The following is a 16,746-nucleotide window of genomic DNA, read 5'->3' as shown; positions in this document are numbered from 1 at the left end:
GGGGTTTTTGCCAATATTTGAAATAATTTGTGGGGAAAAAAATCAAACTTTTACTCATCATGATGCAACTTATATTTTAGGCCTGGATATAGCCTGGTTGTAACGTTATGGTGCTGATGACGTATTGTGTGATCTTACTGATCTACATCAGACCCCGGCTTGAAAACACCAATATTATTTTATTTTTATTTCATAAAGCCAACGTGATTTTAATTTCATTATGTCATTTGCGTAGTCTGATAGACATTATCCTAAAACGGATACCTATAAAATGTTCTTCTACGCGTCATTTTGGTTTTAATAATCCTACCGCTAATTACATGAATTAGCTTTATGATGTCATCGTCACTCACCGAACACCCCAACCTACAAAATTAAACCCTATTTTTTCGCGTCATTCTAAATTTATAATTATATAAAGACATCTTCGTGGGTAAGAAAGTCCTATTCATTTTTTACGGTGTACCATGAGGGACATGCTTCAATCAGTTTTTGCAAACTTCAATCAGTGTTGCAGACTTCAATCAGTTTTTGCAGACTTCAATCAGTATTTGCAAACTTCAATCAGTTTTTGCAGACTTCAATCAGTTTTTGCAAACTTTAATCAGTTTTTGCAAACTTCAAATCACTTTTAGCAAACTTCAATCACTTTTTACAAACTTCAATCCTTTTTGCAAACTTCAAACAATTCTTGCAAACTTTTTACTAACTTCAATCATTTTCGCTAACTTCAATCATTTTTCGCTAATTTCAAACCCTTTTTTTTAACTTCAAAGTTTAAACCCTTTTTTGCTAACTTCAAACCCTTTTTTGCTAACTTCAAACCTTTTTTGCTAACTTCAACCCCTTTTTTTGCTAACTTCAAACCCTGTTTTTGCTAACTTCAAACCCAGAAAGTTAGCGAAAACAATTGAAGTTAGCGAAAAGTGATTGAAGTTAGCGAAAAGTGATTGAAGTTTGCAAAAAGTGATTGAAGTTAGCGAAAAGTGATTGAAGTTTGCAAAAAGTGATTGAAGTTTGCAAAAAGTGAAGTTTGCATGTCCCTCATGGTACACCGTAATTTTGACAATTTTTGCATTGCATTCTATATTGTAGTTTGTACACATCTTAAAATAAAATATGTGGACACCTGGCAGCTATTGTAGAAGGACCTTGGTTCTGATCCCTCAATGTGTAGGGTCTTACTCTTTAAATTCCTAAGATTAAAATGTTAATATATTAGATTGCGATGAAGGATCCAAGTTTAGATTAAACACTCTTAATCTAATAGATTAAAACTGAACTAATCTAAATCAGATTACCCTTTTTTTAATCATGGATTAGATTCAAATCCATAATATTGACTTTTTAAATCATCGCATGGATTAAGGTACTACACCCCTGAAAAATGTTGTGACTAATTTTGCATTTTTCTCAAAAAATAACTACACACTGGTAACAAAAGTTATGTATATTATAGGGGCAAGGAATCCAATTACTTCACTGAAATTTCAGTGATTCAAGACAAATGGTTCATTATTATGTTAAGAAATGAGATACATTCTAGCGGTACCTCTTTTCTTATCATAAGGTACTGCTTGTCTTGAGTCACTGAAATTCCAGTGTAGTAACTGGATTCATAGCCCCTATGATATACATAACTTTTGTTTCCAGTGTGTTATTATTTTTTGAGAAAAATGCAAAAATAGTCACAAATTTATCAAAGGGTGTAGTACCACCTTAATCTTGGATAAAAATAGAAGACGAATCCAAATTAAGATTAAAAATTCAATCTAATGGATTTGAATTTCAATCTATTAGATTAATAAATGGTAATCTAATTCAGATTATCTCAATTTTAATCTATTTTGGATTTGTCCCTCATCGAATCGAATAGACTTACCGTACTCTTTTCCATCCCAATCTCAGTGTGGTCAGGGGGTTCCCCCATGAGTTGGTTTGTTCACTCACCCTCTCCCCCAAGAGAATTCACTATACTTCAAGAAATTTTTCCAACCCCATCTCCCCCCAATGTCAAAAAGAAATCTACGCCACTGCCTGATACGCCACTGAACATGTGAAATACTTGCCCCCCCCCCTACTCCCCAGATTTTACCAAAACCACACTGTTACTAAACTGCATCAAACCACTGAAAAGCTAAGAAAGTAGACCTAATTTTTGCTCTGTCGTAGACCCGTAGGCTTAAATGTAAAAGCCAAACGTGAAACCACAGAAGGGAAGCTGTGATTATACGAAGCAGGAAATCGCTCATTTAGGTGACAGCTTGTACGGGGAAGGGACAATGTTTTGACCAGACTTGAGGAGTCTTATTTTACCCCCGGTACCAGGAGTCTACAGCTGTCTAATTTCAAAACAACGCGTAGCCTGCCACACAGTCATGAGTGTGCTGCAAACCCGGGTGCAAATCTTTTAAAATTGTCTGCTGCATGCTGCAGAGACTATTCTAATGAAAACATCTTTAACATGTTTAAGGGTAGGCCTGCACGCGCCCGTAACTTGTCGAATGTTGTTTTAATAATTATTTTATTAAATTTTATTTAATGTGATGTGTGATTTGCCAACTACATTATATACAGTTTAGTAATTTTATAATACAAAAAAATAATTGAAGACCGAATTAAAAAGACTAGTTTGCGTCTGAAGTCAGGGCAAAATAAAAATAAACTTGCTCTGGTTTTCTTGAAATTAGCAGCAAATTGTTCATCTATTCGTAGGGATTCAGAAAAAGAATAGTTTGCACTATCTGCAATTTCAAATTACTGAGATATAAAATAAAAACGACTTAAGTTGACCATTTTGTGTGACATAATTACGGAACAGCACAGTACTGCATGGCACATGAATGGTTAATAATATCTCATCTTCTTGGCGTGACTGGCGTCTGGTCAGAACAGATTATTCAGTCGTTTTATTCGAATAATCATACAACTCAACAATACCCACACGACACTAGGGGACATCGCATCTAAATGGAAGCGTCTCTAGTTTCACATCAGCGAGATGAAAAAAATCTTATATGATGACCTTTGCTTATTCCAGTATGAGGTTATTCACTCCCTGGGCAAAAGCAGCAATTTCCAATGCTGCCATCCCAAGTAAGAACAAAGTATCTGCAAAATTCATTAAAAAAAACAGTGCGGTCTTTGCGGGGTGTCAGCCGGGGATGGAACCCCCTCAAATATGTTTGCTAACTCAACCCTGGAAAATATCAACCCCGCTAAAACCAACCTCAAGAAAATGTCAACCCCCTAACTTACCCCCATCCCCATGGTGCAAAATTTAAAATTGGCTCGGAAAACACAAAATTATATCACCTTCATTCATTTTATGGCAAAAGTAGTGTAAAATTGAAAATTAGGTTTTTGAACAAATAAGTTAATTTTGGGCTAAAAAGTGTACAAATGAAACAGAGAACCAAAATGATGCCCACCAGGATTTTTTTATGATAGAACCACTGAACCAATACTAGGCTTGTTTGTACTCAAATGAAGTCTAATTTCAATTTATGCATTCTAATGTTTTGGAAAAGACATGTTTCCCTTCTTAATATAACCAATCACTTTATATAAAAAAAACACACAAAAAAACCACACACACAAAAAGTGAAAATTAGAGCAAAATTTCGGCATTATACTCAAGGTTTTGAATGCTTACACTTGTTCCAAAAGTCTTTGACTTGATTGTCATTGAGCTATCATTTGGTATAGGCCTAACTTGTTATTATTTTTTTAATCCCAAAAATTAGTGCTGTATTTTTCTGGAATGGGAAGTACTAGTATACGAGCAGAAAGTGGCGTTGCCCTCCATTCGATCTGAATTTTTATAAATCCCATAGGAAAATTGCCGAAAAACGGTTTGCCACCCCCCCTTCAGACCGCCCGACCCATGCTACGCCACTGGAAGCAGATACAGCATTTTTACTTTGTGAGGCATCAATCTGTCAATCAGTCTTCTCCCAATACATTGGGTTATTCCAGTTGAAATCCATACACCCACCGGAAGACAGGGGGGTGTATATTTCAAATGGAGTCCCCCGTCAGGTAACCCCATTTGAAATTCACACCTCTGCGCGCGGGTTTGAAATTCACACTCCCTGTGCGGAAGATTCCACAGGGGGGTGTATGGATTTCAACTGGAATAGCCCATTATATGCTATATTACTTGTTTATAGATACTACCTTTTTGTACGGGATGTCACATGGCTGTATTCTGTGTGTTCTGATTTAATTCTAAGCCAATTGAGTATAAAAGAAGTAGAGTATGAATAATAAATTGACCGGGTAGATTGAGAACGATATAAGACGCGCAAGATAATACCCAGGAAGATTTCCATATGAAAAAGGAGACGCGTCTATAGAGAGGTGAAAAGGATGAGATCGGGAGAAAGGGAGATTTGCAAAGGAAAGAAGAGGATGATTAGACACATTCTGAGATCGGTGTGAGAGTGAGATGGATTATGAAATGGGAAGTAAGACACAGACGAGAAAGAGTGCCGAGATACACTACAGACAAGGTATATAGGGGAAGAGAGAAAAAGAGAGTTAGAATGACTAGTCTACTCTACAAGTATTAGCATGACTAGGAGATCAAATTAGAGAAATTGCATCTATTACCATATTAATGCTATCTACTGTAGATAGCATATATTAATGCTATCTACTGTAGATAACATCTATTGCCATATTAATGACATCTACTGTAGATAGCATCTATTGCCATTTGCCATTAATGATATCTACTGTAGATAACATCTATTACCACATTAATGCTATCTACTGTAGATAACATCTATTGCCATATTAATGCCATCTACTGTAGATAACATCTATTGCCATATTAATGCTATCTACTGTAGATAACATCTATTGCCATATTAATGCCATCTACTGTAGATAACATCTATTGCCATATTAATGCTATCTACTGTAGATAACATCTACTGTAGATAGCATCCATTGCAATATTAAATGTTATCTACTGTAGATATAGCATCCATTGCCCTATTAAATGCTATCTACTGTAGATGGCACCCTTACCATGTTACATGCAATCTACTATAGATAACATCCATTACCATATTAAATCTACTGTAGATTCATTGCTACATTTGCTTTCCACTGCAGATAGCATCCATTGCTATATTTTAAAATGTTATCTACTGTAGACAGCATCTACTGCCATATTAAATGCTATCTACTGTAGATAGCAACCTTACCATGTTACATGCTATCTACTGTAGATAGCATCCATTGCCACATTAATGCTATCTACTGTAGATAACATCCATTGCTATATTAATGTTATCTACTGTAGATAGCATACATTATCATATTACAGGCACTCTACCCTACATAACATCCATTGCTATATTAAATGCAATCTACTGTAGATAGCATACATTGCCATATTAATGTTATCTACTGTAGATAACATCCATTGCCATATTAAATGCAATCTACTGTAGATAGCATACATTGCCATATTAATGTTATCTACTGTAGATAGCAGCCATTGCCATATTAAATGCTATCTACTGTAGATAGCACCCATTGCCATATTAATGTTATCTACTGTAGATAGCAGCCATTGCCATATTAATGTTATCTACTGTAGATAGCAGCCATTGCCATATTAAATGCTATCTACTGTAGATAGCATCCATTGCCATATTAAATGCAATCTACTGTAGATAGCATACATTGCCATATTAATGCTATCTACTGTAGATAACATCCATTGCTATATTAAATGCAATCTACTGTAGATAGCATACATTGCCATATTAATGTTATCTACTGTAGATAGCATACATTGCCATATTAATGTTATCTACTGTAGATAGCATCTATTGCCATATTAAATGCAATCTACTGTAGATAGCATACATTGCCATATTAATGCTATCTACTGTAGATAACATCCATTGCTATATTAAATGCAATCTACTGTAGATAGCATACATTGCCACATTAATGTTATCTACTGTAGATAGCATACATTGCCATATTAATGCTATCTACTGTAGATAACATCCATTGCTATATTAAATGCAATCTACTGTAGATAGCATACATTGCCATATTAATGTTATCTACTGTAGATAGCATACATTGCCATATTAATGTTATCTACTGTAGATAGCATCTATTGCCATATTAAATGCTATCTACTGTAGATAGCATACATTGCCATATTAATGTTATCTACTGTAGATAGCATACATGGCCATATTAATGTTATCTACTGTAGATAGCATCCATTGCCATATTAATGTTATCTACTGTAGATAGCATCCATTGCCATATTAAATGCAATCTACTGTAGATAGCATCCATTGCCATATTAATGCAATCTACTGTAGATAGCATACATTGCTATATTAAATGCTATCTACTGTAGATAGCATCCATTGCCACATTAATGCTATCTACTGTAGATAGCATCCATTACCATATTAATGCTATCTACTGTAGATAGCAGCCATTGCCATATTAATGCTATCTACTGTAGATAGCAGCCATTGCCATATTAATGCTATCTACTGTAGATAGCATACATTGCCAAATTAATGTTATCTACTGTAGATAGCATCCATTGCCATATTAATGTTATCTACTGTAGATAGCATACATTGCCATATTAATGCTATCTACTGTAGATAGCATCCATTACCATATTAATGCTATCTACTGTAGGTAGCATCCATTGCCATATTAATGCTATCTACTGTAGATAGCACCCATTGCCATATTAATGCTATCTACTGTAGATAGCATCCATTACCATATTAAATGCAATCTACTGTAGATAGCATACATTGCCATATTAATGCTATCTACTGTAGATAGCATCCATTGCCATATTAATGCTATCTACTGTAGATAGCATACATTGCCATATTAATGCAATCTACTGTAGATAGCATACATTGCCATATTAATGCTATCTACTGTAGATAGCATCCATTACCATATTAAATGCAATCTACTGTAGATAGCATACATTGCCATATTAATGCTATCTACTGTAGATAGCATCCATTGCCATATTAATGCTATCTACTGTAGATAGCATACATTGCCATATTAATGTTATCTACTGTAGATAGCATCCATTACCATATTAATGCTATCTACTGTAGATAGCATACATTGCCATATTAATGCTATCTACTGTAGATAGCACCCATTGCCATATAAATGATATCTACTGTAGATAGCATACATTGCCATATTAATGCTATCTACTGTAGATAGCATCCATTGCCATATTAATGTTATCTACTGTAGATAGCATCCATTGCCATATTAATGCTATCTACTGTAGATAGCATACATGGCCATATTAATGTTATCTACTGTAGATAGCATACATTGCCATATTAATGCTATCTACTGTAGATAGCACCCATTGCCATATAAATGATATCTACTGTAGATAGCATACATTGCCATATTAATGCTATCTACTGTAGATAGCATCCATTGCCATATTAATGTTATCTACTGTAGATAGCATACATTGCCATATTAATGCTATCTACTGTAGATAGCATCCATTGCCATATTAATGCTATCTACTGTAGATAGCATCCATTGCCATATTAATGTTATCTACTGTAGATAGCATCCATTACCATATTAATGCTATCTACTGTAGATAGCATCCATTGCCATATTAATGCTGTCTACTATAGATAGCATACATGGCCATATTAATGTTATCTACTGTAGATAGCACCCATTGCCATATTAATGTTATCTACTGTAGATAGCATACATTGCCACATTAATGCTATCTACTGTAGATAGCATACATGGCCATATTAATGTTATCTACTGTAGATAGCACCCATTGCCACATTAATGCTATCTACTGTAGATAGCATACATTGCCATATTAATGCTATCTACTGTAGATAGCAGCCATTGCCATATTAATGTTATCTACTGTAGATAGCATCTATTGCCATATTAATGCTATCTACTGTAGATAGCATACATTGCCATATTAATGCTATCTACTGTAGATAGCATCCATTGCCATATTAATGCTATCTACTAAGATAGCATACATTGCCATATTAAATGCTATCTACTGTAGATAGCACCCATTGCCACATTAATGCTATCTACTGTAGATAGCATCCATTGCCATATTAATGTTATCTACTGTAGATAGCATACATTGCCATATTAATGCTATCTACTGTAGATAGCATCTATTGCCATATTAATGCTATCTACTGTAGATAGCATACATTGCCATATTAAATGCTATCTACTGTAGATAGCACCCATTGCCACATTAATGCTATCTACTGTAGATAGCATCCATTGCCATATTAATGTTATCTACTGTAGATAGCATACATGGCCATATTAATGTTATCTACTGTAGATAGCATCCATTGCCATATTAATGTTATCTACTGTAGATAGCATACATTGCCATATTAAATGTTATCTACTGTAGATAGCATCCATTGCCATATTAATGTTATCTACTGCAGATAGCATACATTGCCATATTAATGTTATCTACTGTAGATAGCATCCATTGCCATATTAATGTTATCTACTGTAGATAGCATCCATTGCCATATTAATGTTATCTACTGTAGATAGCAGCCATTGCCATATTAATGCTATCTACTGTAGATAGCATCCATTGCCATATTAATGTTATCTACTGTAGATAGCATCCATTGCCATATTAATGTTATCTACTGTAGATAGCATACATGGCCATATTAATGTTATCTACTGTAGATAGCATCCATTGCCATATTAATGTTATCTACTGTAGATAGCATACATTGCCATATTAAATGTTATCTACTGTAGATAGCATCCATTGCCATATTAATGTTATCTACTGCAGATAGCATACATTGTCATATTAATGCTATCTACTGTAGATAGCACCCATTGCCATATTAATGCTATCTACTGTAGATAGCACCCATTGCCATATAAATGCTATCTACTGTAGATAGCACCCATTGCCATATTAATGTTATCTACTGTAGATAGCATACATTGCCATATTAATGTTATCTACTGTAGATAGCAGCCATTGCCATATTAATGCTATCTACTGTAGATAGCAGCCATTGCCATATTAATGCTATCTACTGTAGATAGCATCCATTGCCATATTAATGTTATCTACTGCAGATAGCATACATTGTCATATTAATGCTATCTACTGTAGATAGCACCCATTGCCATATTAATGCTATCTACTGCAGATAGCATCCATTGCCATATTAAATGTTATCTACTGTAGATAGCATCCATTGCCATATTAATGTTATCTACTGTAGATAGCACCCATTGCCATATTAATGTTATCTACTGTAGATAGCATACATTGCCATATTAATGCTATCTACTGTAGATAGCAGCCATTGCCATATTAATGCTATCTACTGTAGATAGCAGCCATTGCCATATTAATGCTATCTACTGTAGATAGCATACATTGCCACATTAATGCTATCTACTGTAGATATCATACATTGCCATATTAATGTTATCTACTGTAGATAGCATCCATTGCCATATTAATGCTATCTACTGTAGATAGCAGCCATTGCCATATTAATGCTATCTACTGTAGATAGCATCCATTGCTGTATTCATGCTATCTATTGCTGATAGCACCCTTGATGCTGATAGCACCCTTATGACATTCATGCTATCTACTATTAACATTAATGCTATCTATTGCTGATAGCACCCTTGATGCTGATAGCACCCTTATGACATTCATGCTATCTACTATTAACATTAATGCTATCTATTGCTGATAGCACCCTTGATGCTGATAGCACCCTTATGACATTCATGCTATCTACTATTAACATTAATGCTAAACAGCTAAGGATTGCTACAATGGTCTTAATTATCTTAATTATTTTTTATCCTGCTTCAGTCAAAATATTTTGCTCCCTGTTTTCAGTTAATAAATATCTACCAAAAAACGTTGACAACGTAAAGAAAGCAGCAAGTTTAAAAAGCCCCACCTCGGCTCACTTTTTGAAACTTGGTCCCATTTTGAATATCAACAGCAATAGCATCATTGCCATTAACATGCCTACTTGTTATTCGTTTAATTCAATCATTGATCATGAACTTAATAATTATTATAAAACAAAACATATATAGGATATTGGCCAAGAACAACCTTTCTGATCGTTCCAGAATGCTGACAACTTAATATCGCATCGGCAAATTAAAGATACATATCACTTCTGCAAATGTTTTAAGTTGATAATTATGACAAAGTTTAAATCTATCTTTTACTAATGGGACCAAGTTTCAAAAAGTGAGCCGAGGTGGGGGCTTTTTAAATTTGCTGCTTTCTTTACGTTGTCAACGTTTTTTTGGTAGATTTGCTTTCTTTTTGAATGAAGCCGAGTAGCTCCAAGCTTGAAAAGTCATCCGGTTACGAAGTACTCCATATGACGAATAAAGCGAAAAATAGAAGTTTGAATAATATTATCCTTGATTTATGATAATAAAAAATACGAGTATATGTAGCTATACCTATAACTAAAATGTAAGTGGTTCTTTGTAGCCCTGGGGCAATCTAGTTGGATATCCAAATGTCGCCGTTTGTGGTTCTTTGTAGCCCTGCAGGCAATCTAGTTGGATATCTCTATTGAACGGCGGTTGTTGGCGGTCTTTCGCGGTTCGTGGTATTCCTTTATTCTTCAAACCCTGTCCTCTATCGTGGCTGATTTATTGTTTAAGCTTGTTGGATATCCATATTTCGCGGTGTGTGGTTCTTTGATTAGCCCTGCGGGGCAATCTAGTTGGATTTCCAAATTTCGCCGTTTGTGGTTCTTTGTAGCCCTGCAGGCAATCTAGTTGAATATCTCTATTGAGGTGGTTGTTGGAGGTCTTTCGCGGTTCGTGGTTATAATGTTCCTTATCCTTCAAGCCTTGCCCTTTATCGAGGGCTAATTTATAGTTAAAACTTGTTGGACATCCATATTTCGCGGTGTGGGGTTCTTTATAGCCCTGCGGGGCAATCTAGTTGGATATTTCTATTGAGCGGCAGTTGTTGGCGGTCTTTCGCGGTTTGTGGTTTTCATTGGTAGGATATCCATATTTCAAGATTTGTGGTTCCTGATTCCTGCGGGGCAATCTAGCTGGATATCCAAATTTTGCGGTTTGTGGTTCTTTGTAGCCCTGCGGGACAATCTAGTTGGATATCCCTATTGAGCGGTGGTTGTCGGCGGTCTTTTGAGATTTAATTTTCCCGCCCGCCCCTTTCGGGCCGCCCCTCCTCTACATCCCGAGGATGCTTTTCAAAAATTGTAATTATACGGTGTCAAAAATTACTATTACTTGGTATGGTAATTTATCTTACTATGTTGACTTATACTGTTTGTTAAGGCAACTTTCGTGTTCGTGGTTATAATTTCCCTAATCCTTCAAGCTTTGCCCTCTATCGAGGGCTAATTTATACTTAAAACTTGTTGGACATCCCTATTTCGCGGTTTATGGTTCTTTATAGCCCTGCGGGGCCATCTAGTTGGTTATCCAAATTTCACGGTTTGTGGTTCTTTTGTAGCCTCTAAGGGCAATATAGTTGAATATTTCTATTAAGCGGCAGTTGTTGGCGGTTTTTCGCGGTTTGTGGTTTTAATTTGTAGGATATCCATATTTCAAGATTTGTGGTTCCTGAGTTCTGCGGGCAATCTAGCTGGATATCCAAATTTCGCGGTTTGTGGTTCTATCCTATTGAGCGGCGGTTGTCGGCGGTCTTTTGAGATTTAATTTTCCCTTTAATTTCGGGCCGCCCCTCCTCTACATCCGAGGATGCTTTTCAATAATTTAAATTCTACGGTGTCAAAATTACTATTCCTTGGTATGATAATTTAATCTTACCATGTTGACTTATATTGTTTGTTAAGTCAACTGGACGTGACAAAATATCCTGCTATGTAGACATTAATTTGTTGCTAAATTGACTTGGCATAATGATTTATTTGCAAGACGATATCCATTTTTGGTATGTCGACTTAGCATGACAATTTATCTTGCCATGTTGATTTGTTTGTTCAGTTGTCTTGGCGAGATATTTTATATCGTCATGTTGACATAATGCTGATAATAAGTCGACATGGCAAGATAATTATCTTGTCAAGTTGTGTCACATAGACGCTTACGTACTATCTATGCTTGATAAATGTTATTTGGATATTTTTTTTCCTTGCTGGCCTTCCATACTAGCGGAACAATTTTCCACACCTACAGAGTGTTTGTAATCAACCTACCGGGACGGTATGACAATTGTCATGTTCTACGATAGCTGAAGATGACAGAGAGTCAGGTCTCTGAATCGATTCAACAACCATTCATACATATCACAATCATGTTTTATTGTCCTATTATCATGCGAATTTGCCCGTGGTAGGACAAAATATATTTAAATTAGAATAACAATGAGTAAGCGATCGTATTACATACCCTATAATACCTGATCTAGTTTCTTGGTTATTCAGATTTCTTTTGATCCTTGATGGTGTTGTATCTCATTATGCTGTGTTTTTAAATAGGCCCTTAACACAATAAACAATTTCCATGAGAATCAAACAACTTGCTTTAATAAAAAAATAATATCACAATAGCACTGGATGTTTAAAATTATGTTATCCTTGATTAATGTCAATAAATTGTTTAATAAAACATTGAAGAAAAAAATCAGTTGGTCACCGGGTTTCGAACTCGGGATAGCGTATCTGGAGTCAAGCGCCCTAACCATTAGACCACGGGCCTCTGCTATAAATTACGGTGTCGAAATACAGCATTTATTATATAAATGGATGCGTCGTCCGATATGAACAAAAGAATGGTGAAAAACTTGATTTTTTGGCGAATGGGGCTCAGAATTTGTATGTAGCGTATCCAGGAACCTGCTAGGGTATATTTGGAAGTGAATCTGAAAAAGTAGTGTGAAGGTGATAACCAGGTAGACCTGTAGCAGTGTCCAAAAATTCTGGATCAGTATGATTTGCAACTAATTTTCGCTATGAAATACCGCGTGAAATGGAAGAAAAAATATTTGTTTATTACGAACAATGATTGACTGTAGGATTGGTGGCCCTTTTGGAATTAATGAGTTGTCACGATATTACACCTGGGACTATAAATAACATTTAGCATGGTTTTAGATACATTTTGTACCCAGCGAAAAATAACATCGAACAATAGAAGTCAAGTGTTTTAATGTTAGGTGTAAATATAGTCTCGCGGGAGCATCTGTTATTAGTCTTCTTTATCAGTCTTTTTTTTATAAAAAACTTGCTGGTCACGGCTACCGCGTGACTCTAATTGTAATGTATTTCTTTCGAGTGCATTACAAGCGTAGACCCTGGTTGTAATTCTCAGCAAATGGCATAAGCCAGCCAAGTCAACACATGGACACCAGGGTTCTATACTTATGAAAATCAAGTGAAGTGCTACACACAATCATTCCTTAATTTTTAAATTTATAATTTAATCGCTATCAAAGGTATAAATTTACTTGTAATTTCATTTAAGTGTGATTTTGAAGATGAAGATAAACAATTGCCAGAGACTAAAGTAAACACCCTTAAGGCCAGAAACAAAAATTGTTTGTTTGTCCATAGATCCCTTCCAAGGGTCGGTCGGATATTTTTATTTATTTTTTTTGAAAGGTCATAGCCAAAACATGTTTGCCTAATTAGTTAAACAAAATAGCCCAAATAGGTGTGAATTGGGATATTTCTATACTGTATTCCACTTCATTATTTTTTTTAACAGTTTAGAAGTGTAAAGATAAGTGTTTTCATCTTTTAAGGATGCCAACAATTTTGGAAAAAAGAACAACTTTTCCTGGAATTTCGAAAATTATGGTCCGTACCTTTTTACACAGTAAAACAAAAACAAAAACTTTTTTTCAGATTTTCCAGATTAGGATCGGTCAGATGAGGACAATCAAACAACTTTTTTGGCCCAAGTGCAGAGCCGAAACAGTTGAAATATTGTGAAATTGGTCAATTTCCATCGTTAAAGCCTGTTTTTTTTCAAGCATAGCCGAATTTAAATCTTCAAATCAGTTTCTTGGAACTAAATCAATTAGAGCAAGCAAATGCTCCTGGCTCCTTACATAATACAGCACTTAATATCATTTGGATCAGGTGGTGGCCGCATTGCATTCTCTAAATTCAGTAAATTTTCGTCGTCAACCGTGTAATTGAATGGGATTATTTTGAAATTTTAAAACGCTTGAAATATCACAAACAAATGGGCCTATGTTAATTAGTAATATAAATACAAGCTAAAACCGTTGGGGTTCGATAATGAACCCCACAAAACTAACAAGTATATTGAAAATGCCATACGGCAGGACGGTTTCACAAGTTGCCGACTCGATCATGTCATCCACCACCTGATTTGGATTGAACAAAAAATATATGACTTTGCCAAATGAAACATAGCTAATTATTAATCCTTTGGGTGGCCCTAAGCATGATAAAAGTATAATAATATTTGACCTTTTTAAAAATAAGGCCCCAAAAAGCATGCTGTTTATAAGTTTTTGTTTTTTTTTTGTTGTTTTTTTGTTTTGCTTTTTTGACAATCAAGCCCAAAGACTTGTTCAAGACTAATTTCAAATTAATGCATTCTAAATTTTAGAAAACACATTTTCTCATCTCTTTTTTACATAAAATATTAAATTGTGAACAAATCTTAGATTTGTTACAAGTCTTTGAATTTTGTGACTGCAATTCTACTTTCATTGCCAGTTAGTGCTAACCAAAGGATTAGGATTTAGCAATGTTTCATTTGGCAAAACTATATAATATGTTTTAATTCAAAAAATATTAGTGCTGTACTTTTCTGGAATGGGTAGTCAACTATCACTTGTTGATGGTAGCTACTTATTGTGTCCCCCGCGAAAATAGTTATTACAAATAGTACTTAATGTGACTATATTTGGAAATGCAAACTAAACTGTCCAGAATTTACAAATATTGCAAAAATTTAACCCAGCGAAAATATTCCACTATGAGTAAAACATGGCTTAAAGGGCATTTAAGTGATCCACAGCCTCATCCCCCACTTTTCCAAAAAAAAAAGTTGAGATTTTTACACCACTGGATACCTCTGGCTACATAATGTTTATGTACCAAATATTTCTTGCAGATTAATTCGTTTAGCAAAAAAATATCGCCAAATTTGAATTTCGTTCTGGTGCACCAGAACGAAATTACAACACATTGTTCTTAGTCAGTGGGCGTGGTCTAGTTCGTAGACACATTTCTGATTGGACAATCGCATGATTTCGGGTGCCGTCTATCAGGCCGTAGAGCGACCCCACGTCATCATGCGTCTTGATAATGCGTAACACGCGAGTAGAGTGTGGCGTATGTAGTGCGGAATACTGCGAACAGCGCTTAGCAATCTGGCGCAACAGAATACGTGAAGTTGTAAACAAGTTTCGTTCATTTTATAATGAGGGAGTTTTTATGACGGTAACTTAGTTTTTGCTTAAAAATTTGTTTACAGTTATTAAAATAATATTTAACTGACTAAGAATGAGAATAAGCGATAGGAATTTTTATTTTGCCTATCCTCTACCTATGATAGGCGACAGGCAGGTCCAATATTTTTATCGTAGTGGATACGCTGCGCCGGCATCCACTACTCAAAATATTGGACCTGCCTGTCGCCTATCACACGGTAGAGGATAGGCAAAATAAAAATTCTATCGCTTATTCTCTAAGTGTAATACACATAATCATGCATAACTCATAACGCAAAAATCGGAATCAACTGAAATTTTGGAAATAAGCTTTTTTCGTGGATATCTACTGAAAAGTGTCATAAAAAGAGGATACTAGGATCACGAAATCCTCCTTTAATGTACACTAAAAACTAATTTGCATCTGTGGAAATTTGATGGAAATTGGTTTTCTTCAAGTCTATTTGAGAGCAGAATATAATAGTGTTAAAGGTATTTACATCACACCTCCCAACAATAGAAAGTCCAAAATCTGAACACCAACAGAAGCCTACACAGAAACCTTAGACCCAGCAGTAGGCCTACGCAGTGGCAAGAATAGCCCCAAAATGTCCCCAAAATAGGATGATCGATCAGTTCAGTTTCACGAACTACATAGAATACAGGGTGTACACACACACCCTCTGCATCCCATTGGATAGGATGCTGGTTATTATTGATATGAAACTAACCAAGGAAAGGCAATTTTAACATTAAAAATTTACTTTATTATTCAGATATTACAACATCTCATGTATTTGACTATTTTCCTTTTACCTAAATTTGTTCTTTTGGACAATTTGACATTTGAACAGTTGACAGGTATGTATACATGTCAGTAGCCTAGCCAGCAAGGGGGTGGGTGGGCAAGGTGACTCCCTGACAAAAAATGAAAGAGAAAATTAGGAAAGCAAAAGAAAAGAAAAGGGGCAAGGAGACCATTTTTTGGGCCCCTTTTCTACCAAAATTCAGCCCGATCATGGGCCAAAATACTCCCGTAAAATACAAAATTTTTGAGCACGCACATTGTAAAGATAAAGCCATTTCCATCCTGATAATGGGCAAAAATAGTGTAAAATACCAAAATAGTGTAAAATACCAAAAATAGTGTAAAATACCTTTTTTGAAGGTCGAAAACATACAGTCTCTATTATGATGCAACTGTAATTTTTTTCGTCTGTGTCCCCTGAAATTTTACT

The sequence above is a fragment of the Amphiura filiformis genome, chromosome 19 (assembly GCF_039555335.1).
Source record: "Amphiura filiformis chromosome 19, Afil_fr2py, whole genome shotgun sequence".
Classification (NCBI taxonomy): Eukaryota; Metazoa; Echinodermata; class Ophiuroidea; order Amphilepidida; family Amphiuridae; genus Amphiura; species Amphiura filiformis.
The sequence above is the reverse complement of the archived record's forward strand: the minus strand, read 5'-3'. Positions refer to the sequence as shown.